General features: G+C 31.7%; 1 protein-coding gene and 1 long non-coding RNA gene across 3 annotated transcripts in view; one reads left to right on the top strand and one right to left on the bottom strand.

The window, feature by feature from the left end:
- The window catches only part of LOC132702926 (dystroglycan 1), a 69,026-nt gene that overhangs the window by 6,235 nt on the left and 36,155 nt on the right, over positions 1 to 26,636 (top strand). Inside the window, exon 1 of one of the 2 annotated variants that reach the window (XM_060671807.1) lies at positions 11,775 to 11,903. The exons of the other annotated variant lie outside the window; for it this stretch is intronic. The gene's annotated coding sequence lies outside the window, so the exon portion shown is untranslated. Of the gene's footprint in view, positions 1 to 11,774; positions 11,904 to 26,636 lie in introns of those variants that run through there. 2 annotated transcript variants of the gene reach the window in all.
- On the bottom strand, positions 1,672 to 25,536 carry LOC132702936 (uncharacterized). The gene is made up of 3 exons (XR_009618999.1): positions 25,475 to 25,536; positions 2,011 to 3,366; positions 1,672 to 1,956 (listed from the first exon to the last, which is right to left on the bottom strand). It is a non-coding gene; the product is annotated as an uncharacterized LOC132702936 (long non-coding RNA).

Genomic DNA, 26,636 nt, shown 5'->3' with positions numbered 1-26,636 from the left:
TTGTTCAAAAACATTGACAAAAATTAACACGCAAGGGAAAATCTCTGGGAAGTAACGGTTGCACTCGTTGAATATGATGGCAACAATAGAAAATAGTGCAAAATTTTCCAAATCCAGACGATTATTTCCAATTTTTCTAGTACTAGGTTCAGGATTTTCATAAATAGAATTTAAAACTGCTTTTTCAATTTATGGAGTTCTTACAGTCCGATGGGCCCCTTCAAAGTCCAGTCAACCTTCTATATACATTTGGGAATGTTCGCCTATCTAGTATGACTCTATTAGGAAAGTGCTCTTGATAGAATCACCTACCTCCCGACTGTCATCAGCCAAACCATACATAAAATGCATATTTACCAACTCCTCATTAATAAACTCGACCATTCTTTTTATATTTTAAATACCAAATTAATAATACGAGAAGAACTGAATTTAAACACTGATGTCAGACAACCTCATTGACAACAGAATTAATAATTCTTACAGACACAGCCTACTACAATGATAAGAAGTAATTATAAAGATTTGAAAAATACACCTCAGAGTTTACGTTATTACGTATTTTAATAAAGTTGATAGACAAATATTTCTGTCAGAAATAATGATGATAATAATTCTCTGCATGCTGTCATATTAACGATATTATAATGAGCACGCAGAGAAGAGGTTTTTATTTTTTTAAGCGAAAACCGCTCATAAAATTGAAAAAAATCTAGAAATTAAATTATTTAGAAATGATTGGAGATTGTAAGAATATTTTTTATTTTAAGAGAAATCAGTGGCCTACCATCAATGTCTGCCAAAATAGACATGTTCGTTCGCTCGCCACTGGTATGTTTAAAAAAAATTGTGGTCCACTAAATAATGCCTCTTGATACATAGTACATGTGTGCCAAATTTTATTATAATTTCAAATCAAAAATCGCTCCCTTTATTATTGATGATTTTCAATTTTATTATAATTATTAATATAGGTTTACGAAAAAAATACAATTAATACCGAATAGAAGTAAAAGATAGGAAATGTATATTTTTTTCAAATAAAAAAGCACCTATTTTTTATTACCTCATCTTAATACCTAATATTTTGAAAATTGTATTTGAAGAAAAAACAAATTTCCAATGCTTTTCTTATATTCAGCTTCAATTTTTTTAAATAAACTCATATTCCATACCACTTGTGTTAAACATATTCTTTTGAAAAAAAATCAAAAATATAATTTTAATTCCTTTTTTGAAAACATTAATTTTATTAAATTTATGTTTATTACCCTACGACAATACCCTTTCCCACTTTTTACCAAAGGATTTTAAAGTTGAATTAACCATTTTTCAAAATTGTAAAATCATTTAGAAATGTCTAAAACTGTTGTGAATCCGAAATCTGTGTGACATCTGGAGTACCAATTTTCAGTGGTGATATGCCTGTCAGAAAATTAAAACTAAAAGTTGGTTTTGCCCAATCTAGTTTAGTTTTTCCTGGTAAAACACTGCCATTATGACAAAATTTTTGTGGCTGGTATACTCACTTACCTGTGGTTTGTGTATGCTAGTTCTGTATATTTGTATATCTGAACAGCAGAAAAATTTAAATAATTCGTTTTGAAAAAATCGATACAGTATTATCTCTTTAGCTTTTAAATATGAATATTAAATCCAAAAAGGAAAAAAAAACACACACTTTCTAAGAGACTTTAGGATTGTTATTTATTTCTTAACCTAATAATCGGCCAGTTTTGCGTTGCATGAATCACTAAAGTAAGCTGGTGAAAATGGATAATGTCATCTAAGATAACAAAAGCTATTTGAATACTTTTAACTACTAACACATAACAAACTTGGGCCTAGTGAGCATGCCTAGATCTCAATTTGCTAATAAGTGGACTTATTGACTTTTTTGCTTGATCTCGGCCTTTACCCAATGTGACTGATCGGGGCAGACACGTGGATGCTGGGCTAAAAATAGAGAGTTCTTCAAGGTTCCATGGCCTGTGAGCTTTTTTTACCTACCTGAACTTTTTTTCTATTAGGTCCTGTTTGTTTTGTCTCCCAGGGATCAACGAGTACATAATAAGTTCGTTATTTTAGCTTGAGTAAGATTGTTGCTTGAATAATTCATTAGAAAATTAGAGCGCGTGAGGTCGCGTTAATAAGTTAAATCGTCTTTTAAAAGTGGATCTTTTAGAAATCTGGTTATAACTTACTTTTTTGAATGTAAAGACACAATAATATATAAAATATAAACTTTAGAATCGGTGCGATTTGTTATTGTTATTTTTTGTTAAAATTCGATTTTATATGACTTGAAACTAGCCAAAACTGCTTTTTCTGATCCCTAAATAGCGAAAAATTTCAAAATTTTATTGAATAAAAGTTTTTTGAACTAAGCTTATAATGTGAAAAATAATAAATAAATAAGAATAAATAGCGGTGTAATAGCGTCTTTTTAAAATTTTATAATGTAAAATTTAAAAGAAAACTTATTTTTTTTCGATAATTTTTCTCCGTTCTGTTATTGTATTCAGATTTTTTGAAAAAGATATCATTCTTTGAATAAGAGCTAAGAATATGTGTTTTAAAACGGAACACCCTGTATAGATTTTTTAGTATTTGCTTGCGCTTTTTATACGCTTTTCGAAAATGTGTAATTGTCTGAATGCATTATTTTAAATAACGTGACATGACATTTAAGAAAACATATTTCTATTCCATTTTACATATATGTATTTATACAGAATACCAAAAATAGTAAATATTTTTCCGTGGTGACTGTAATTGTTTTAAAAATATGTGTTGCAGTATGATATGATCAGAAATGTAAAAAGAAATAACTTTATCTGGAATATTAATTTTTAAGTGTATTTTAGAATTTGAGGGAATAAAAAGGAGTGTAAATATGTATACTTATTTTTAAAAATATTTTATTATAACTATTACACATTTTAGAAAGCGAATAGAAAGCTCAATCAATTTAAAAAAAGCATGGTATTTCATATGTATCTTAAAATTGAAAAAATCTGAGTACGCCACTGAAAAATAAGAATTCGTAAATGATTCGAAAAATGTCTGGCAGCTAGTAGAAATCAGCTTGAGCAGTTTCTTTAAGTTGACTATTTTTGTATTTTATTCGTATTTTTTGTAATACAGTAACAATAATAATAACAGAAATAATAATAAAAACTCTCTGGAACCAAAGAAAAGTGGTTATTGTGCCAATAATTGCGGGAGCAGCTGGTGAAATACCTCTGAAACTAGACTGCAGCCTTCAAACGCTGCAACTACCACCAAAACTGTACCTTAAGCTTCAGAAGGCGGCCATACTGGGAACATGCCACATTGCTCGGAGGGCCTTGTCAATGTCAACTCCTGAAACCAAATAGATTCAACATCACAAAACTATTTGGGGACTTGCTGAAAGCCGTGTCAAAAGTACTTACCTGTGGAAACGGAAATAATAATAATAATAATAATAATAATAATAATAATAATATGGAACCAGGAATTAAATTAAGACAGAGGACAACTATATTTTCTAAAACAAGTCAAAACGTATGTTTTTGAAAAAAATATACAGAAAAACTTAAATTTCGCGCGTATCTTAAAAATTATATCTTTTAGAAAAAAATAAGTGCCCCACTGGATTCTACATAAAAAGATCTGTAAGATTCCGTTTTTATCATTATGTCACGCAAAGGCGATGGCACATGTTTTATTAAAATTAAATACCTAGGTACATAATTAAAAATAATATTTATAATCTTAATATATTTCTCTTTCGATAAACTTAATATTAAGACGAAAATTTATGCGCGGTGAAAACGTTTTGCCCAGTGCAAGAACCACCTAGTGAGTCACTCGATATGTACGATTAATTTCAATGCTCTAATAGCTGATGTAATATCATAGCTCGAGCAATCCACCCAACAATCAACCGATTAAAAACCTACGTAGGCCATCTGGTCATATATGGGTCACACAACTAAGATCATTTGAGATCTACAGTTTTAACTGGACATGATAAATGGCAGTTCATAAAAAAAAGTGTCATGCCACCCTGTCGGTGTATGTTTCGAAGTTTACTATTACCCATTTTACCAAATGTGTTTTAATTAAAAGACCATTTGCAAAAATTCATATCATACGCTAAATTCATTAAAATTAATCAGACTAGTATTTAAATTGCAAATCACTTAACTTATGGAAAAATGTATTATTGTTAAAAGTTATATATACATAGTATCCAAAATTATAAGTGCTATTAAGCCAAAAACCAAATAGTACTGCTCGCAAAAAAAGGAATTCATTTCCATTTTTACCTTCTTACACAACAATATTTTATTTAGTTTCAATGATAAATTTTCCAAACAAATAAAAGGTCTCTAAGGTCTCTCCTGTCATTGCAGAGATTGTGATGACCAAAATTCTGCACAGTAGGGTTGACTTCAGTTGCCGTCCCTGTTTCAGTAGGTAGATGACATATATAGCTACACTACCTCACCAATCGGTCCCTGATATATTTAATCGCTCTTAATCAACAATTAATAGGCAAAAAAGTTATTCAAAACATCTTTAATTGTAATGACGTCCCCACTCTATTTGACCAATCCCTCAACTCTGCAATATTGATAGTTTGCTAAATTACAATTGATTGATAATTTCTAATTATAATTCAAGAAACTGAGATTAAAAACTAAACTTGCTTGCTTCACATGAAAGTTACTGCATAATTATCACTTGCAGTATATTCTTAGATATATTCTGCATTATGAACTGTAGAAACACCCTCAACTCGACAAGAGATACAGGGGGAAAAAAAACACAAATTCCGAATCTTTACATTCCGCACTAGCGTCGACATATTACCTTTGTTTCTGTTGGGTTTTCTCGATAGTTTTTGCACTCTATCCTTTCTGGTTAGTTTCGTATCTCCACTTGAATGTGTGGAAAAAATAAAAAACACTTCCCTGCGTATTGAGTCCATAAAAATAATAACTAAAATTCACGAGACCTAGTTTATTTTATTGCTAAGACGTCATGCGAAATAATAATAATAATAGCAATACACTTTAGACTTTATTGGCCATTAAAAACAAGAACAACAAATAATAATAATAACAATAATAATAATAATAATAATAAAGGTATTTATTTCCAATAATCAACAAGCCAATAATAAACAAAAACCAATCAATTTAGACAAAGACGAGGTTCAGTTCAGTGACGTATCACTGACCTGTTCTTCCACCTAACCTGGAAACTTATGGCCTAAGAAATGAAGTTCGCAGATGTGACAATTTGGAAGAAGGACCATACACACTATAATCTTTAATCTTACAGGGAGGCACAATAACAATATTGTTTATTTGAACTTGTACCTTTTTTATCTATAATTAACTAGCGAACACTGTTTTTCAAAAAGATATAGAAAACGTGGTTTATTAGTTTTTGATGAATTTTTTATATTTAATTTACTTGGTAATTCATTAAGCGATTTGGTTATTACATAAGCAAATAACCGTTTGTAAAGCTCAGTCGAGTGAAGTGGTGGTAGGTATTACGTAACTCTTTTTATTCTTATAAATATTTATCACGGAGTTTTATCATTATTTTTTGCCCAGAAATAACTTGAAAAGTTTTATCAAAATAGAACAGAAAGATTTTGAATGGGTAATGAACAAGATCTTTTTTTTTGTAAGAACCTTGTCACCCACCCTGTATCTCCAAAATGAAATTAGGACATATATCTCTAGGAAAAAAAGTGTCTATCCTAAATGACATTTGCCCATTTAATTCTGGATCACCGTGGTCACTTTGAGTTTAGAACACTTTTAAACGTGAGAATCCCACCCGGGACTAAAATCTACCGTCAATATGACAAGTATAGCTTTATGGCATATATGCTTGCTTATTTCTATTGTCATCTGGTAATTCTTTTTTCGGAAATGTGTCAATTACCATTCTTCTTTTTAAAAATTTTAATTGTTAGGAGTTAATTCCCTTAAATCTAATAAATCTCCCTTTTTCGGAGTTTTACTACCTATATAATCTCTTGAACCCGGCATATTTGCAAAATCGACGGAGGTCATTTTCCGCTTGATAAGACTTTAAAATCGAGCACATTCGGTGTAGGAATGATTCACCATTTTCGCCATATCGTAATCTAAATATAGAGATGCAACATGCGGTTTTACCGTGAAGATTTTCATTTTTATATTGTCTGATTATCTGCGGTCACAACATAACCGCGTAGGGCGGGAATCCGATGATCTGTTTACGACGTAAGAAATCCAATAAGTGCAATTTAAACACAATCTAATTTTGGATAAAACAAACAAATATGCGCTAACCAAGCCCACATGTATTTGTGAATTCCGCTCTGGTGGTAAATGTGGCTACTATTTTTTCTGTCTGGAACTCCATTAGTCGAATTTTAGATCTAGATTTTCACAAACATTATTTGCGATGTGAATCGGGTTATTGAATTGCTGATTCCTGAACATACGGACCACCCATCTCTTTCAATTCGAAATGAAAATTACAAGTCAAATCCTAAAACCATTGTTGCATTTTTATTCTTATACTCAGCCCAATTTAAGAAAAAATAATTGTCTCCGCAATGAGCTGAATGGATATTTTTGACTAACATACCGTGTGAAAATCACAAGTCAATTTCTTTATGATTCTTTATAGACCGCTAAAGAAGTACCACTGTCACGCCTGGTTCAATTCTCAAATAATAAGTGACATCAAGAAATAAGGGTTAACTCTGATTATTTAAAATAAGTAAAAATCCACAGGTTCGTGTATGCTAAGTTTATCCACATAAGAGGATATTTAAATTAGGTGTGGACCAAATATATTGAAGTAATCCACAAAACTTCATGGTCATGCTGTTGGCAAGCATATCGAATATTTGGTCGAGTCACATTGAGGATATTTACAATATTAAACAGCAGTGAACTTGATCTAAACTGGAATGGATCCGGCAATATCTAGAGGCAATTTTTATTTTTCTATTCGCTGTTCTACAATACAAAAGTTTCATTTTAAGACGCAAGCTTCGTTGCCCACGGTCGCCAGTCACTTTCCTGTTTCCTGTACTTGGATTTGAAAACGATCGGATGATATCGATAGATTTCATAGATAGTTATGGTATTTTGGCAGTGAATGTATTCGTGTATTTTTTGCAAAAATGCATTCAAGTAGTACAAAAAGTTGTAGCACCCGCTCCGCTCCTACTAAAGCAAACTCGTGACTAAAGTAACTTTTATCATAATAGGTTTTCTTTTTCAAATTCGATGTGCAACCGTAGTACACCATAAATAAAGCATCTTTTTGAAAAATTTACGTTGCCAAGTCAACTCAGAACACGCCACAACATTGAAAATTCTAATGCCAGACCATTTATATCAGTAATACGTTGTCAGGTTTGGCTCAAAATCCTGAGTAATTTCTGTTAACATTTCACTATGCGTATCTCTCTTTGTTATTGTTACAGAAAAAAAATATGTAAATTTTAAAGCTTATTATATTTTTGCTACCTATTTCAACGTTAAACAGGGGTTTATTTGAATGATCGATACGTGTCTTAATCAGTTCAAATTCATTTTTTAAAAATGCAACCCTACGTATTTGTCATTACCGTTAAGAAGTTCAATAATTGTAATGCAATTTACCTAGGTGGTGCCCTATGACCACCAACACACTGTTTTTGATAAAATATTTAGTTTACATTTGGTAATTGAAAATTTATTTTTTTGGGTAACTGAGTTTACAGCTATTACATCCAACATTTTAGATTATGTGATTTTGTAAAACAAAATAAGAACCCGAGTAATCGAATATTATATAAAAAAAATATATAAATATGATGATCATATCAATCAAGTATTTCTATTTAATAATGAAGATTGTAAATTTGATTTTATATCATTTGTATGACATCAGTGTTTTCGTATTTTTTATACATTCATTTAGTTGCTTCAAAAATTTAAAAAGAAAAATTAATATTTTTCCCATTTTTACGAAGTAAGAAACATCGGTTAAATAGTTAACTAAATACGTTCAATAGTTAGCTAAATAAAATAGATGCTATTTTCTGACCAATATATTTTTCTAAAAGGTTAGAAAATAATTTAATATTTTAAATTCCTAAATATATCAATTTGTATAGCATTTTTCGAAGTTTTTTTAAGAAGTTAGATTATCATAAGCTTAATAATACTATCTCAGTTAGAAAATTAATCGGTCAAGGTATAAATTCACTTAGTGTAGTAAAAAAAAATTCAATTATTGCTAGGTTCATGAAACGTCAGTAATGCAGCAATTCAGGGAACGAGACAAAAGTGAAATTTTTGCAATGTAATATCGTTTGGCGAACGATGTTAAATAAATCCTGTCCCGAATCATTGGAAAACTATTTCCTGCTCATCAACCGTGGAAACGGGATAAATTCTCGAATAACTGGGAAATCAATTGAAACCCAAGCGTCATCTAGATATAGGATAAATGGGACAACATATCAATAGACCATGATCGGTTAAACGGCACGTTTCCCGTCTGATGCCGACAATTTTACATACAACGGATATGAATCGATATACATTGTGTCCACGCGTAACTATTCGTGCATTCATTACGACATTATTCACCTTATAAATATGTAGTGTTATCTGTCAGTTTTGTTTGATTTTACTCCACTCTTCGGACTTTCGGTTTGTTTTTCCCAGCTACTTACTACGCCTAACTATTATTTAAAATGCAATAAACATTTCATGTGTAAATACCTTTAGTGTTTTTGTTAATAATTAAACCATATTAGCTATATAGCTATTAAAATTTGACTCAATGACAAAAATTATTCCGGATAATTCCACCAATCAATTGTTTTTCTATTTTAATAATTAATCTGATCAGATATTTTCTAAACATTATTTATTATTGTGTCAACTTAATTTGTTTAGTCTGCTATATGGTTATATCCATACGAGTTGTGATCATGAAACTAAGTATAACATGCAACATGAAACACGTTTATAACAAACTGTCCGTCAACGTCTTTAAGTTCGCCATTTTCTGCCAAAATAAATTCAAATTTAGGAACTTTACTTTAACTTTGTTGTTCAACGCAATATTTTTCCAGGATACTACTGGAGATCATAATATATGGGCGTATTAAGTTTACAGTTTCACATCTGGGATTTACATTTCTAAAATGTCTCGCAACTGTGTAACGATGTTTTTTACAACTACTTCGTTTTATAGTGGAATTTTGAAACAAACAACAAATAATTGTCCTCTCGTGGAAAAGCCATAGTTACTGCACAAAATGTTATAATGTTCCTTTACAGCACTACCAGGAATTGTTTTTGTCTTCATGGTTTTGGACCCTATTGATATTATGATAGACAGATTAATTGTAACTTAAGGATATTATTTATCTGATTTTTTGAAGTATACTATGAATAAGTACTAAGCCTTCTTATTAAGCTGCTTCATCTAAATATCGATTTCTTGTGGAAATTTTTATTTATAGGAAGATGCAATGGGTATTATTTAATTTTGTTATACATGTTACTACTAATGGCAAATAAGTGCAATAAGATATTCTTTTATATAGTTTCTCAATTTTTCTGCCTCTTTGGCTGTTTTGGGGTTAAATCATTTGTTAACGGATACTTTGTGCAACCACTACAATTTTTTTCTGGACTAGGGAATCCACATGATCATGTTTACCCACTAAAACCTCAAATTTGAGGTTTGTGGTGTAGTTTGGCCGGAGCCGTCGTCTGCCATAACATCAATCACACCTACCAATCAGAATTTCTGTTTCTCCAATTGCAACCATAAGATCATCCAGACATCTTCCAGTTTTTATTGCACTTAAAAATAGTAAATTCACTGGCATCTACTCTTTGTGGTATATACACTCGTCGTTTATGTCTTTACCAAATCTCTATGTATGATACCTGAATGTACCATGGCCAGTGATAACCTGAGTAGTAGTGTTAATTACAATGTTGACAATTTTATACTCCTAACATGGTGTTTAGTCCAATTAACTTTAGCAGTTCCATTTCTACAGCTCTAGAGCATTTTTCTGTATCCGCTTTTTTATTTTTTTATGTCTTAATGTTTCATACATGCAAAAGGGCGTTGTTTCTGTAATAAATGGCAACGTTATAGCAAATATCGTTCTGTATACTAAAGCTAGTATTAGAAACGGTTTTCTTGTTTCTGCCAACGTCCATATCGCAGCAGCATACAAAATGGTGTTAGTTAGTTGTCCTGTGGGCCATAACTTGGGCCATTTATATTCAACATTAATCTGATTATTTGTGCCACTTTTTCGGTTATTGTCTTTCATGTCAAATCAAAAGCAGGTCATCAGCGAAAGCAATCGTGGATGAATCTCCACACTGTTGCTTCGTATCAGTCGTTTATCCTTATTTGATACTAATAGTTTCAGGCTAGTGTTTATTAATAACATTTTTAGTGGTAAATTCTTGTGTTGTATATAGGAGGCGTAATGAAAAGAAAGATTAACTTTAAAAGTTACTACTGAATTTTTTTTTTATTTTTTGTAACGGGTAATGAATCATTTTTTTACATTAAAAAAAGTGTTATAAAAAAGTTGTTGAGTCTAATATGTGCGTGTTTTGGAATTATTTGAGGTTCTAGCAGATGCTAGACGCTGACCGAATTAATAAATTATTTAAATTTTATAAAGAAACTTTCACTATTTACAAATCGAACTTGCCATTAACAATGCAAGAGGAATACAGAAGATTTGTAAGCAATTTATTTTAAGTAAATCTCGTACGGGAATATAGATAGTTTCAAAACAAACTCTTGCAAATTTTTTCAGTAACTTTTTATGATTCAAGGTGTGGATTTGAGGTAAATTTTTTAGAAATGATTTTAAAAAGTGTAGGGCCCCCTCTTACAGCACCTTTCGAAGGAGGCGTTATTTACTTAACATTATTTTTAAATATTTTATTTACCCTCAAAAATTAGAAGAGCGTTTTTTGAAACACCCTCTATAAATAAAATCATTTTATCAAGTGATGTGCATGTAAATGATTTCAGAAGAAATGATCGAAAGAGAGACAAGAATCCCCTTTGCGAGTAGTCTTTTTCTATTGTAAAATTTCTCTCACTTTTCTGTCACGCAGTCCAGTTTAGACCGAGTTCACTGCCACCTTGTTACACCCCCCAAGTGCCAATGGTTAGTTTCTTATTCGACCCCCTACCAACCCCAGCGATAAAGTAATATTGATGACTCGAAAGCTCGGTTAATGCAGATCAGTTTCAGTTCGATGCGGGTTTTCTCCAATTCGTCTTGTGTTTCAAAAGGAGTCCCCAACAAAGAATGGCAAGAGTCGCTGCTAAAAGTGAGTAATGATGTTCGAAAAGTGATCGATAAGCCGGAAATTTGAAACTCCGTCGAATTTTCTTCTCTTTTTTTTTGGCGTGCCATGTTTCATTTTTGTGAGAAAAAGATACGTATTTCCGGTGTACAGTTTAATGGACTTCTTTTATAAAATGAATGTAAAGCCACTTTGAATCATATTTAAATTTACCCTGTAGATGGTAGATGATATGTGTATTTGCTTTATCCGTTTGAACTCGAGCGTGTGATAGTGATGGATCCACAGCAGAAAAGGAAAATACGCTCTCAGGCGTAATAAACAAAATTAAATAAACAACAGATAAGGCCGCACCATAAGGGTAAGTATTATACCGCCTAACCATTCATCGGTATTATTATATTGACTGTAAGCGAAGTTGCAGTGTTCTTGTTTGAAAAGGACAATCGATTTGGTAAGAAGGCGAATCGTTGACATTGAGTGCTATTTACAAGTGATTTATCTATTGAGTGGAGTGGATAGCAGCGTCGAAAGGTAACTTTAATTTTTGGAAAACATTCCAGAAATTAAAAACCCTTTTATTTATATTATGCTATAGTTAATGTTGCTACAGAGTCAAATTTGGCAGATGTGGCATATTAACCAAGAAAAATTTGTACCCTTTCAACAACCCATAGCCATATACAGTGCGAGAGTATCTAACTTGGTATAGATTTAATAAATCAAAGAAAGTTCTTTGTTGGCAATATGCCCGGACACTTCAATTAGTATTTGAAATTGGTATTTCTGGTAAAAACATTTTATACAGCATGTCCCGTCGTCGGGTTATTTTTTGAAATGGCGGAATGTAAATTCTAGAGTGGAATGTCAAAGGGTAAAAAAAAGTTAGAAGTGTATAGTCCAAGGCACAATGAGAGAAATTGTGCAAGTTTAGTGGCTGATGAAAAGTTGAGTTTAAGTCTAGCTGTGAGTGTCGATTTTTTTCAAAAACTTTCCCCCAACTTTAATTGCAATTTATAAAATTATTAGAGGGCATAAGAGTTTGCCAAGTTTTTCTTTAAGTATCTTATATAGGTTTTGAATATGTGAAGTGTGGTCGCAAAAGTATAAGACTAGAGCGAACAGTCCGGTCGATCAAAGACATCGCCAACATAATTGCGAGATGAGCAAGTTTGATTTGTAAAGAACTGACGCAGGAGAAATTTGTAAATAGTATTATTATAATATCATCTATTTAGATGAGAGGTGGATTGGGTTGGGTCGCGATTAATTTTGCTTGGTGTGAAAATACCATAACAGATTGCAGATTCGATTTTTTAAAGGGTTTAACAGGTCTTAAAGCACCTATACCACGTTTCATTCTCCTTCATGCAGGATATGCACAACGATTTCTATCTAACACGGATAAAAGCAAATAAAAGCGACAGTGATTATCATGACGAAATGAAGAGCAAATATTTCGAGCAACGGTGTGAGGAGTCGCTAATTCCCAATTTACCTAGCAATGGACAAAATAATGTTGTTATGGATAATGTCTCCTATGATTCTTGTAAATTTAGGTATCCATTTTGTTTGACAACACCTACTTGATATCAGAGCTGCTGGAAGTTGCCCACGCATACAGAAATGAGCATGACAAACGTAAAATTGATAAGTAGTGGGATAGATGTTTGACGTATACCACCGTATTTTCAATACAGAACATATTCGTTCGTTAATAGATAATAGATAGAACAAAATTGGAGTAATTATGTTCAATATTTCATAGAAAAAAACAAAATGGAAATGTGGTCTGCTGATAATCTAGAAAATGAAGTGGATTGAGACAAGATGCTCACTGTTGCTCACCGTTTGTCGAAAAATGACATCAAAATTCCGTAGTTACTTAAACTGACAAGATTGAATTTATGATCTTCAACTACGAAGATAGGTCAAATTAATAAAATTAAGTTGTTGGAAGTTATTGAGATATTGAGCTTCCTCGCCCACTGGAACTTCCTTCGATATGTGAACCGTTTGTTGTTGAAAATCTCGAGTGACCTGCCTATGTACGTCAGAGGCAACGTAAAGTCAACATTTATTTGTGAAATAGAAGATAAGACGAAGTAAGTAAATTTCAGATACAAATTAATAAGAGCAGTTCGAAATTTTATCGGCTTTTACGTTAAAGATAGATTGAATTATCGAAATCAGTTGCACAAAAAATTATCATTTGGGTGATGTGCCAGTATGTGGTATGTAGCCAGATAGCCAGGATAGCTAGAAAATTCGAAATCTTCAGTGTCAAGAATTCTTGAAAATTTCACCCATATGAAACCACAATCACAATTATTTGGAGCTTAGATTTTGGAAATAATTATATGTAGAACAGGTAAAATATATTTCAACTGTTTTATTAATTCATGTTAAAATATCCCGGACATTATAAGGTATAATAAACAGAATGTATATTTGAATTCCCTGCCTTTTTGTACTTGATCTATTTTCCAAGAAATTTCAATCAAAAAATTAACTTCAGCGGACATTAGTACCAACCATATAGCTATTAGATAATAAAGTGGCTCTGCTACGGCAGGAATCTACATTTCATCCAATAACCTGCACTTTGCGCCATTTTCTTGCTAAACAGCGGTTTCCACAGACTTAACTCGTTTTCCCAGAACATTTAACGTGATCCAGATATATTTTGAGAAAATACCGCTGTAAAAATGCCGCATCCAATCTTATTGACGATCTGTCAGCGATCGTGTTGGCTGTTCAGTGCCGCAGTGTTATTGGTTAAAAACGAGACTGTAAATCTCGCGCATGTGCATGTTGAATGGATCTTCTCAATTTCATAGTTGGTTTATAAATTCCTGTATTATTGTCATAGACAGGGCCTTTATATATCTAGCACCTATGTGGTACGAACTATACAGGTTCGTTGAATACTAAAAAAGTTTCATATTATATGACTTAATTCTGACTGACATCAAACTGGCTTATTAAATTTATCTAATCACGTCTTTCTTTCAACTGATTATGCATTTAATATAACAAAATTATGTTTTTCAATCAATAACACACGACCTTGAAGAAACAACACTGATTGAAAAACAAAAAATCGCTACATTATGGTCGCAAGGCGTGTGTGAATTTTCGGATCTATACATATACTACAAGTTGTTCAAGTTTTGATAAAAAAGCGATTTTTTTAAACAAACCCTGTAGTACACTTTCAACTTTTGACCTATAAAATATAAATCTTTTATCTGTAGGTTCAAATTATATATAAATTATCCTCATCTTACTTGGCTTGAGAAACAGAGGAAACAATAATTGTTGCATATATGGCTTTTTAGGTGAAGAACAATACATTATTGATTTTCTCTAAAACATTTTATTTCTTATGGATATTATATCTCTTTCTGATTGACAATAATAACGGATGAAAATAAAAATTCACATATGTTATATTTTCGATACTACGCTCTTTAATAAAATGTGACACTTTATTAGCACAAAATAACATAAAAACACAATCGTAGGCAAACAAATCCAATGCAAAATGCACCCAAAAAAAATTTGAATATTAAAACAGTGATTTCGGCATTGCAGTCGAATTTTAATTTCGAGAAACGATTTGCCGCACCAAATTGAGACTCAAAAATAAAACGAGTTAAGGGGGAGCAGCGCCCGAGCGACATATGGCGGCCGGTCGTATTATGAAAGAGAGTTTAATTCCGTGACAAAGAACGGGTTTTATATTCGGCGAAATTATGCCCGTTGAACCGGCCTCGACTCCTTATACGAAGCAACAATAAGACTATTTTAAGCGCGATTTTGCATTAAAATGATTACGCACCATTTGCTTAATCATTTTGGCGCCTGCCGTTTATGTATTAGATTTGAAACATATCGATGTTTGCTTGACAAGCGTTCGTATTTCGACGCATTTTAGCACGGATAGTAAATATACGTACATGGGCGGTATTTTGAAGTATAGATGGGGAGTTTGCCACTTAGTTGAAATGAAATCTTTATTTTGCTCAATCTATAAAATATTGCAGAAAAGTGCTAATTTCATAACATTATGCCTTTTGGAGGAGTAGAAAAGGTGTTTGAGAAAAATCGTCCTGATCTTTTTTTTCTCAAGACTTTCATTAGTATTGGAGAAAAATCGCAGATTAGGAATTTATTTTTTCTGATGTAATTTGACAATATGAAGGTTTCAAATTTCCCATTCAACGTTTCATCTTTCGGAAGCCATGGTCAGCTCCGTGTATGTACTAAAATATATTATTTTTCGTTTCAAGAATGTATAAATAATGTATAAATAAATAAATAAATGATAAATTACACGTCAGCGACATCAGAACAAAATGAACTATACTAATAACTAATTAAGGAGGTTATGGGGTGCACCATAGAGACAGTCATAGGCGACGTTCGAAACAAACAAGTGGTATGGTATGGACGTGTTCAGAGGATGCCTCTGGAAAGATCCTCAACAGGAAGCACGGAGGACCACGAAAGAGTTAGAGAGAAGGGATAGACAGAGAGATTAGAAAAAGAGAGCTCCAAAACATTAACACACACACAAAACATTTCTAAAATTGACTATAGCAATAAGTGGATATTTTAACTTCCGTGGTGGCATGTATTTCAAAGGTCAAAGTTTGCTGTTCCAACACTTTTCTTAACAACCCTTAACTTCATACGAAATTCATCTTTGCTACTCCGAAGCACTTGATTACGCATTTGTGTAATTCAATATCCCGCTATCAAAACACATATTTCCACATTAACGATTTTAATTTGCATGTAATTTATTTTTTTGGTGCATTCGGAATATTAAACATTAACCTTCTGATCTATTTATTTGACTCAACTAGTAAATATCTTGGTTCTTATTTATACGTTATCGCGTAATTAAATAAAATTTTCTAATAATACGAAATGGATCTAATTAACAACCTTAACCTTAACCTTACTGCTGGGTATTTACGGGCTTGTCGAATGGACTATTTCGATTGGATTTTTCACGGTTTCGTGAGATCAGTTCGTTCAGGTCGAATCGACTTGACGCCCAGGAATGAAACAAGACTGATTCAAAGAAGTGGGCGATACAGGGTGTATCAGGACTTTTATAGTATCTAAGTATTAAGTATTTGAGTATTTAAAATAAACAAAAGTAATTCAGGCAAACGTGTATATACCTAACTTTTGTTATACATAATTATGATTTTTTATTTTATCACATTTCGAGTACTTCCCTATCAAACTCAGCATTCGTAAAAATTCCATTATTATTTTGTCAAGAAGTACTTTATTCGGATTCTTAAATCTGAAGGTATGTGCTGGCACAATCGGCACTCATCACCATTGGCGCTACCGATCTTGTGCATAAGATATTTCAGATTGCAGTGTCATCCCTAAGAGAGTTTTCAGATTTGGTTTGTTCATTGCTAATTGCTAATTGCTTGTCGGTCTTGCTATTCTTTGTAGAACATTCTATCAGTGTCTTCCAATTTGCCAACCCTGGTAATCGCAGCTAGTATGACTGAATTTCCTGTACTAACCAAGCTTTGATTGCATTCCTTGCAAATTGACGTGCAAAGAAGTTTATTAATTTATTTCTAAAACTTACTATAGCAATACATGTCAATAAATGTCAAAGTCTGCGGGCCAACACTTAACTTTATACGAAATTCCTCTATTCCCAACCACTTGACTACGCATTAGTGTAATTCAATATCCCAGTATCAAAATACATTTCCACATTAACGATTTTAGTTTGCATTTAAATAATTATTTTGCTCCATTCTGAATATTAAACATTAACCTTCTGACCTATTTGCGTCGCTACATAACTCTATTTATTTGACTCAACCAATAAATAACTTGATTCTTTTTTGTACGTGATCGCGTAATGAAATATCCTTTTTTAATAATACGAATTACCGCTGTATACTTAGTATTTTTAAGGTTCTAGGATAGAGCCGCATTTCAAATCCTCTAGTTTCTTAATCGTCTGAGGTTTGAGAGTCTACATTTCTAATTAATACAGTACTTACGACCACACATAGCACTCAATAAACTCTCAATTTAAGGCTTACATTTTGTCCCCAAACAGTGTGTTAAATCTTAGGACTTACTTCCTTGCAGTTTTCATTCTGATTTTTGTATCATGTTCTCGGTCTAACTCCGAAGATATGTTTATTCCAAATATTTATATTTTTGTAGGCGCCCTAGGACTTCCTTCCATCAGCAGCTGACCTTGAATGACTGGAACTACCATAAATCTAGTTTTTGCAGTATTTATTATTTAAGTCCCATTTTGATACTCTCATTATTGAGCAGATTGCAGGTCTTCCAAGTATTCAGCCATGATCTAACTATCTCATCTTAATACATGGGACAATGGGACCGGTGAAATATTATCTGTGATTATAAATTGAAGACTGCAGATGAGAGTACGCACTCCTGCCGAAAACCTAGCTGTATAGGCAGTTGTTTTGTTCCTATTTTGTTTATTTTCACAGTATTCTATTTTGGGTTATTTTCCGTAATACGAGTGAAGTGGTGGCACATTTCGGATTTTTCTTTTTATGCCAAGGTATCAACTTTAATGGGATGGTTTTTGAATGTATATATGTTGCTCAGTACGTTGGTACATGGAGTACCAGTGAATTTAAGAGTTCAATTTGAATTACGTCTCGACCTGGATCTTGTTCGCATATGAGCCCGAACATATTCTGTTAAAAAATATAAATTGTCTTTGATAACATTGTATTTTTCTAAATTTTGGAATCAGCTGCTAAAAAAGACAAATCAAAAACCGGAAGTCCCAGTTTTTCAGATAGATTTTCGGAAGTCGTAAAGATAACTTCAAATTGGAATACCTTCCATCTCTTACTATTTCCGACATCAAAATGGTGAGAGTCAAATTTGAAATGCCCAGCATATTTTATTTTAATACACATGCTATAGAGGTGGCAAAACTATATGAATTGCAAGTTTCAACAGAAATATCACTAAATCTACGACTTAACTGCTGACCTTAATGCACTGGGCCAGCTTTATACCGAGTATCCCAAATATCACAATCAATCAGTTATTAATACTTTGTTATTAACATTACTATTATAAAGTAATTGTTAGAGCCTATCGCCAAAATGTTATGCTTCAATTGAAGACGTGACAACGTTGAGGTCGCGAAAAAAGATTGTATGTATTAAGCGGCCTATACACATGCAGGCAAGTGTTAAGACTTGCCTGTACAGGTTGAGACACGCGAGTAAGTGCGAATGTGTATGTGTCAAAACTCTTGGCACCTTCAGTTCCAAGCACGGCTCGAAGCGAATCAGATTGTGTCTGACTTTTAGAGCAAGTGCGAAGGCCAACTTCATATTTCGCACAGCAGCAGGCCCCACCAATTGGTGAACCTCGAGGTTTACCTGAATAGTGTGTGGCCGCAATTCGTTTCGCATTTGCTCGTGGACTTATCTGGACACACTTGCTCGTGGACTTACCTGCATGTGTATAGCCCTCATTAAACCAGATCGGTGGGCGCGCATCGTTGTAAATAAAAAAATTTTCTTCAATAGTTGATGTAAATTATTTCAAGTAAATAAGAATTTGGTCATTACCAACACACATAAACAGTAATTGATAAGTAGGTAGCTTTGTGCCAAATCTACCCAAGTAAGAGCAAAATTCAGTCAGGTAAGAATAACGGATGACTATTTAAACCAATACAATATAGCTCATAACTATGTAACAAAAACTAAAACTATTTGTTCTCTAACTCTAATGTGATAAATATTTACCTAAAGCCGTTTTAAACGAGAATACTGTTGCAGACTTTTTAGTCTGGTCTGGTGCAGAGTTATTCATCGTTACAGCATTGTAGGTAAATGAACACTAAAAAAGTGCAATTTGATGTCTAGGAATAATATATTTACCTTCATGCCTAGTACTTTTTATGTGAAGGTTTGAACCTTTAATCCATTACCCAAGTTCGCAGTTTATAATTTTATATATATATATATATATATATATATATATATATATATATATATATATATATATATATATATATATATATATATATATATATATATATATATATATATATATATATATATATATATATATATATATATATATATATATATATATATTCCATATTACAAATACAAGTTTAAAATTTATCCTTCTGTATTCTGGGATACAATAAATAATAAATAAAAAGCCAACTTGTGATATATGTGACTACTTTTTGATGGTTTAATTAAAGAATAATTGAGTGTTCTCAGATTTGCCTTTCATTATCACTTTACTAACTACTTTATGGTTAGCATACTTCGTACAGCGGTTGAGCACGATCTAAAAGTGTACGAAAGACTTTTTTGAATTCATTTTGCGCTTTCGCCTCTATAAGGTTCAATGTTGTTGTAACGTTATTCTGGACCCAGTCGGTATCACAAAAAAAAGGAAATTTCATTGGTCCAATAAACATTTTTTAATGGTTGCATTGTTTTGCGTTCAGAGTGGTGATCCCTTTGTAATTTTAATTAAACGAATAGACAGTGCTCATTCCCAATTTGAACCGATGCTTGGAATTCCTGTCACCGACAGGCCGTAGTTATAATAAGAAAAGGGAAGAAGAGCGTTTGGAAAATTGCCATCGTGTTTATTTGAACTTTCTTTGGCACCGTGTCGTCTAATTTCCGACTTCCTTCTTACGTAAGACAAAAGGGACGATGATTTATCATCTATGTGCGCATGACCGGCATCGCCGTCAGTTAAATTGAACGTGTAATTTTACCCGTGAGGAAGACATCCGATTCCCAAAAATTAAACCAGTTTTCATTTCAGTTTAGCAATAAAGCTAGGCAGGCGACCTTACCTGAAAATGACGCGATAATCTGCAATAGTAATTGTGGTTGAGTTGAATAAATCATAGAAATGAAATAAGGAAGGACTGTCACTGCAAAATTTATTAACGCTTTATGAAAACAACATTTCCACTTAAAATTAAATTTATTTAGTTACTTAAAATTTAGTTAAATTAATAAAAAAGTAAAATTATGGTCATCAGAGTTTCCACTAAAACATAGATTATAAAAGAATCTTAAGTTAAATTACCGGTCGTATTTAATGTTAGATAAAAGCACCCAATTTTACATTTACTTTTAAATACATTTCTTAACTGTGTCTAAATTTTAGTTAAAAGTTTATAGAATAATGCGAGTACTATTGGCTTCTATTGCATCAACCCTGGAATTAGCAAAACCTCATAGAAAAGAGTGGGTGCCAATCTAAGCTGCAAATGGATTCATTCCGGTTGTGCTTGGATGATTTTTTTGGTTAGTTTTGGTTACTTTAGTTATGACCTGCCTGCGATCTAATGTATAAAATGGGCGCTATAGTTATTTTCCGGCAATTTTTGGCAAAGTTGGCCCTTGAAAATGGCTAGTCTTTCTGAATTTGTTGCTGAGAAAAGGATTAGTAAAACTGCGCTTTCAAAAATAGCAAAATTATTATTATTACTCAACATTCCTAATTTTAACATTAGTTGAAATGTGTTCGAATATGACTGGAGTTGGACAGTCAAGAATATACCGAAGATAAAGGCGGCCCATTAGGTCACCATCAAAAGGAGACTGTACTCAGCACTTGACAGTTTTGAAGCGAAAACAGGAATATTTATTATCTGACTAAAACGAACTGGAAACTGTCACTAAGACATGACATAAATCTTATTCTCGTATAATATTTTATATTATATATTATAGTCATTTATAATTACTACTTAAGAAAATCCGAAAAATACCCACGTTTTGTTGACAAAAAAAAGATATCATTTATTGGTTTTTACAAAACGTCTGGATTCCTCCTGCGTCGGTTTTTGGTTAGTCGAAATTGCTGACGTTTCGCCAATCATCGTGTTGGCTTCTTCAGAGCTTGACTGAAACTGAGTTTTTAAGCTGAAGCTCTGAAGAAGCCAACAGGATGATTGGCGAAACGTCAGCAATTTCGATTAACCAAAAACCGATGCAGGAGGAATCCAGAAGTTTTGTAAAAAGCATTACAGTAGCCTGTGGAAGTTTCTTTGAAAGAAAAATCATTTATTGGATTACTTTAAATAAGAAGTAAGTTCAGATATGCTGAAGCTACACATTTGAATACACCTCTTTGTACGAAATTTGTTGTCGACGAAATCTACCATATCACTGTGACTTAAACCCCATAGAATTGGATGGGTACAAGTAATAGGGTTTTCTAGCAAGCCGTATAACCACTTTTATAATTAGGGACGTTGAAACCCTCGTGTAAAAAGGAAGAAAAACAGCGGATTTTTAAAAAATGGGTAAGCGCGTCGAGCATGTGAAATAGGGGAAAAAAACACTGTAGTGTCCCTTATTATTTCTCTAAAGTCCGACGATTGCAGTTCATTTGACTACTCGGAAAATTATGACTAAAATTTACAACTTAAGTAGTATTGTAAATAGTTTTGTAGTAGTATAGTAGATTGTTTTTTTTAGTAATAATATTTATTATATTTTATTTACTTTGATATTATTCTTACCTCTACATAATTTTTCATTTACTTGATCTTAGAATAATTAGAGTAACCAAGGATAATAAACTACCTGTAGCAAGGCTGCGGCAACGTTACTTTAGTGTAACTGTAAATGAGGAACGATTCTGAAATATTGAAAAGAATAATTTATCGGAAACTATCCCTGCAATTTATCTGAACTTTACGATATAACATTTAAGTTGCTCACTCTATTTAATGATCCCTGTCGTTGCAAATTTACATTTTATTGCTCTCCTGCTTTAAGAAACTAGATATAGTCAATCGTTAATGGAATTACTTTCCAAAAAAACGATATGGATATTTGTTTAGATGTCTTGAAAACTCCAAATTAATTCAACTTGTTATAATCAATTATGTTACGCTTTCATGCAAAACTTTTACATTAAAAACAAAACATTATAAACTGTGTCCTCGGCGTTGATTTAAACATGAAATAATAACGGTAACAAAAATTTAAACCGCCTGATGGAGCTGCATATTATAATCCAGTGAATCGCATGTTTCATCCTTCTCAAAAATTCTCCCAAGAAATAATGAGGAACTAGTCTAGGAGGAACTAGTGAGAGTAACAGGAACTCCCGATCAAGAAATCAGTTATGTACGCAGCGCGTATATATTCAATATTTTATCACGTCGATTTATCATTTCTCGGTATATACGAAGAAAGGTCAATGCCTAAGGAATACAAGCAATGCAATGCATTTTTACCCATACATTAAACGTGCCTACCCAAGGGCATCAATATAGAACAGTTTTGATAAAATTTATTACCATATAAGATTGCGCAATTGCGGTTGAAAGTTCAAGAAAACCATAAAATGTTCATCAAATGATATGAATAACGTCAGCCACGATCTAGTCTTATTACTTTTTCGATTTAATAGAACAGTATGTGTTTTGTTTTTTTGCAACAAGTGCGGTAAATAAACGAGTGATTTAAAATGTTTACCGAACCTATTGCATACTCTACTTTTTCTCTACTCTACTGTAATTAACAGTTTGTTTGTTTATATATATATATATATATATATATATATATATATATATATATATATATATATATATATATATATATATATATTACATTACATTACATTATATTATATTACAAACAAACTGTTAATTATTGGGATCACCCCAACTTCGATGGATCGCCGTAAAGGGAGCAATAAAAGATGTTGAAGCTCAAAGCAAAGTGGCAATTTATTGTAATATCTAGCTTTCGCCCATGGATACAGGCTTCATCACGACACTAAGTCATATAGAGAACAAAAAAACACTTCATCAGAGTTAACATTCTAACTAAAAAATAGTGAAAAAAAAAACTTACACAACACGCCTCTTTCAACCTCTACATATAGAGATGACATTGGTATATAAAATGAAGTGTTTCGCCCGTTCTAACTATCAACATAACACTCGATGGATGAAATTTATGGAAAAAATTTACAATTGTAAAAAATATTAACATCCACCACAACGTTACAAAACAATCCCACTAACATAAAACGTTAAGGTCAATAAAATATCCGGATTGATAAAATATTAAAAGATGAAGAAAAAAAAACAGCCGATTTGTTACAATTGACACTCCGTATTGTCGAGAAGGAAAACTAAATGTGCGGGAACTTATTAACAATTCGCAATAACCTAAAAAAGCCACAACCAAAAAACCAGTCAATGATACCAACTGTACAGCCAACCATAACATATGTAAAACACCGAACAAGGGAGGGAATTTCAAACAGAATTCTTTCAAATATGCACCCATTGTACACTATTTATATAACTATGTTTACATTATTGAAGTTAACGTTAAGGGTAATTAGAAACAATCCTTTAGGAACGGGGAGAAAGAAACAAAGAAAGGAAACTGTTTTTAAACATTAATAGCAACAAATTTAGCAACCCACTACAACCTGACCGTATCAAAAAACTCTGGTAGCTTATGCTTTGCAGTACGACTCTGATTAAGAAGATAGGTGTAGATGCTACTAAGACCCTCAACATCCTTCTTTCTGTTGAGGCTATTACTACAACAGTTAATATAACACATCTCTAAAAACTTACGTTTGAACAGGTTCTTTTCACTCTTTAATACTACCGCTTCATCGTACATGACACTATGTCCGGTATCATTGACATGAGCACTTAAACTAGTAATATTTGGTTTTAACTTACAATCACTTTTATGAAGTGTTAGCCGTTTTTTTAACTTCTGTGAAGTATGACCAATGTAAATTAAATTGCAAGAGCATTTAATGCAATATACAACGTCTGATTTATGTAACGATGGGGTAATGTCTTTAAGATTGGAATAGAAAGATTTGAGGGGTCTTAAGTTGTAATTGGCAATTTTTATATTAGTATCTTTAAAGATCCTAATCAGAGCCGGGGACAATCTATCTATATACTATAGTTTGCCAAAACTAGGCAACTCATTATTAACATTAAGCTGTGGTTGTAAAGCATTAGGCAGGTCTGTAGTGGCACTATTACAGGAGAGAATTTTATTTATTAACGATCAATATGATTGTAGCATTGACTGATCGCATTAAAAAAATTTGTCACCATAGTCTGTTAAATGAGAACTTATTGTTATTAAGGAACCTACTAATTAATAATAAATACCCACCATCGTTATCTCTTCTTATATATATATATATATATATATATATATATATATATATATATATATATATATATATATATATATATATATATATATATATATATATATATATATATATATATATCCACTTTGTTAATAACACCCATTACAATAAATAAATAGAATAAATACTCATATAATTGAAAAATTATTTAATAATTTTGTGGGATAATCTAGTTTTTTCAAATAGCATCCTAGTGAAAACAAACGTTTTTTAAAACCGGCAAGAGTTTCGATACATGAGTCACGGGTCACTTAGTGATTGTATTCGTGGTTGAAAAAATGTACCCAAACACTAGTGGTAGTAGAGAAATCATAGTATGCATCCGGTTGATAAAGTTCTTCAGTCACTCACTTATCAAACACTCGCTGCGGTTCTGCCAAATCGTAACAAAAATTATGTTTATCAAACTTGAATAATATACTATTGCAGTGTTTGCGGTATTCAAATTCGGCACCGTTATATTGTCTATCACATAATATAATCCCTAAATGGTTTAGTTATCTTCCTTTTTGGGGTAACCTCAAACTGCCGGTGATATATGAGTTGTCAGACGAAAGAATTCAAAAAAACGAATAAGAAGTTAACGTTACCAAGAATTTAACACAGGTCAATAATTTTGTGGTTAGTTGTTCATCAAAACCCTTTTAAGCACCAAACCACAAGATATTGGATAGCAAGGTATCCTTATTTGGTTACAATGATTTAAATGTTCGCAAATTGCGAAGTTTTTTTTTTAACTGTAGACCAGTAGTATCAATAATTAGGGTTATATAGAACCGAATATTTAATAATATAATTATCTTTGTCAATTATCTCTCTTTTCATATTTTTTTACTTACTGAATATCGCTTCTTTTGTGTAATTTCAAAGCCACACATATTTTACAAAACCTGCACCGAGTAGGTATATCGTAATAATGATGAGAGTACTAGACCACGTGACATCTGCTTCGTACGCCAAGTAATTGGTTTCTATAAATATAGTACTTAGCAAATGTGTTTATTTGCGCACATATTTAAGTCGTTAGTTTCTTAAATAGGAGTAGCAGACGTTTCTATTGATATGAATCTTAAATATGGATTTGACCTAATGCCGATAGCGACACCAAAACAGATCCGTGCATACTTTTTTATAATATACAAGGCAGTGCGTAATCAAATAATGTATACCCATTTAAGATCATGTTTTCTTTAGTGATCATCCACAGCCTACTATATTCGTATATCTATATATATATATATATATATATATATATATATATATATATATATATATATATATATATATATATATATATATATATATATATATATATATATATATATATATATATATATATATATATATATATATATATATATATATATATATATATATATATATATATATATATATATATATATATATATATATATATATATATATATATATATATATATATATATATATATATATATATATATATATATATATATATATATATATATATATATATATATATATATATATATATATATATATATATATATATATATATATATATATATATATATATATATATATATATATATATATATATATATACATACATATATATATTTTCTAAATTCGTTGAACGGAATTTTGGGAGGTTTCATAAGATTATCATAAGAAAAAATAAACTTTTTGTTACAGGATGTCTGCGTTACTCCAACCATGTCCAACGCAAGAATTTACTATCTTAAAAAATATTACATTACTTAATTTAAAGAAGGTTGCAGGATTGAAATGATATCACAAAGACCCTTACGATTTAACCAAAAAAAAATGAGAAATAATATAAAACACTTTTTTATTGCAGTTATCGACAGTACTACAAAGTAAAATATACTTATTAATACCCCTCTAAATTAAATTTGCCTCATAAAATCGTTATTACCGCATTACTGGGCCTATTCTAGTGTGGTGGCCATAGAAATATGAAACAAAATTATACACTTACAATTTGTATGTGAAAAAATC

The sequence above is a fragment of the Cylas formicarius genome, unplaced genomic scaffold, assembly GCF_029955315.1.
Source record: "Cylas formicarius isolate icCylForm1 unplaced genomic scaffold, icCylForm1.1 PGA_scaffold_10__41_contigs__length_53128322, whole genome shotgun sequence".
Lineage (NCBI taxonomy): Eukaryota > Metazoa > Arthropoda > Insecta > Coleoptera > Brentidae > Cylas > Cylas formicarius.
The sequence above is the reverse complement of the archived record's forward strand: the minus strand, read 5'-3'. Positions and strand labels throughout refer to the sequence as shown.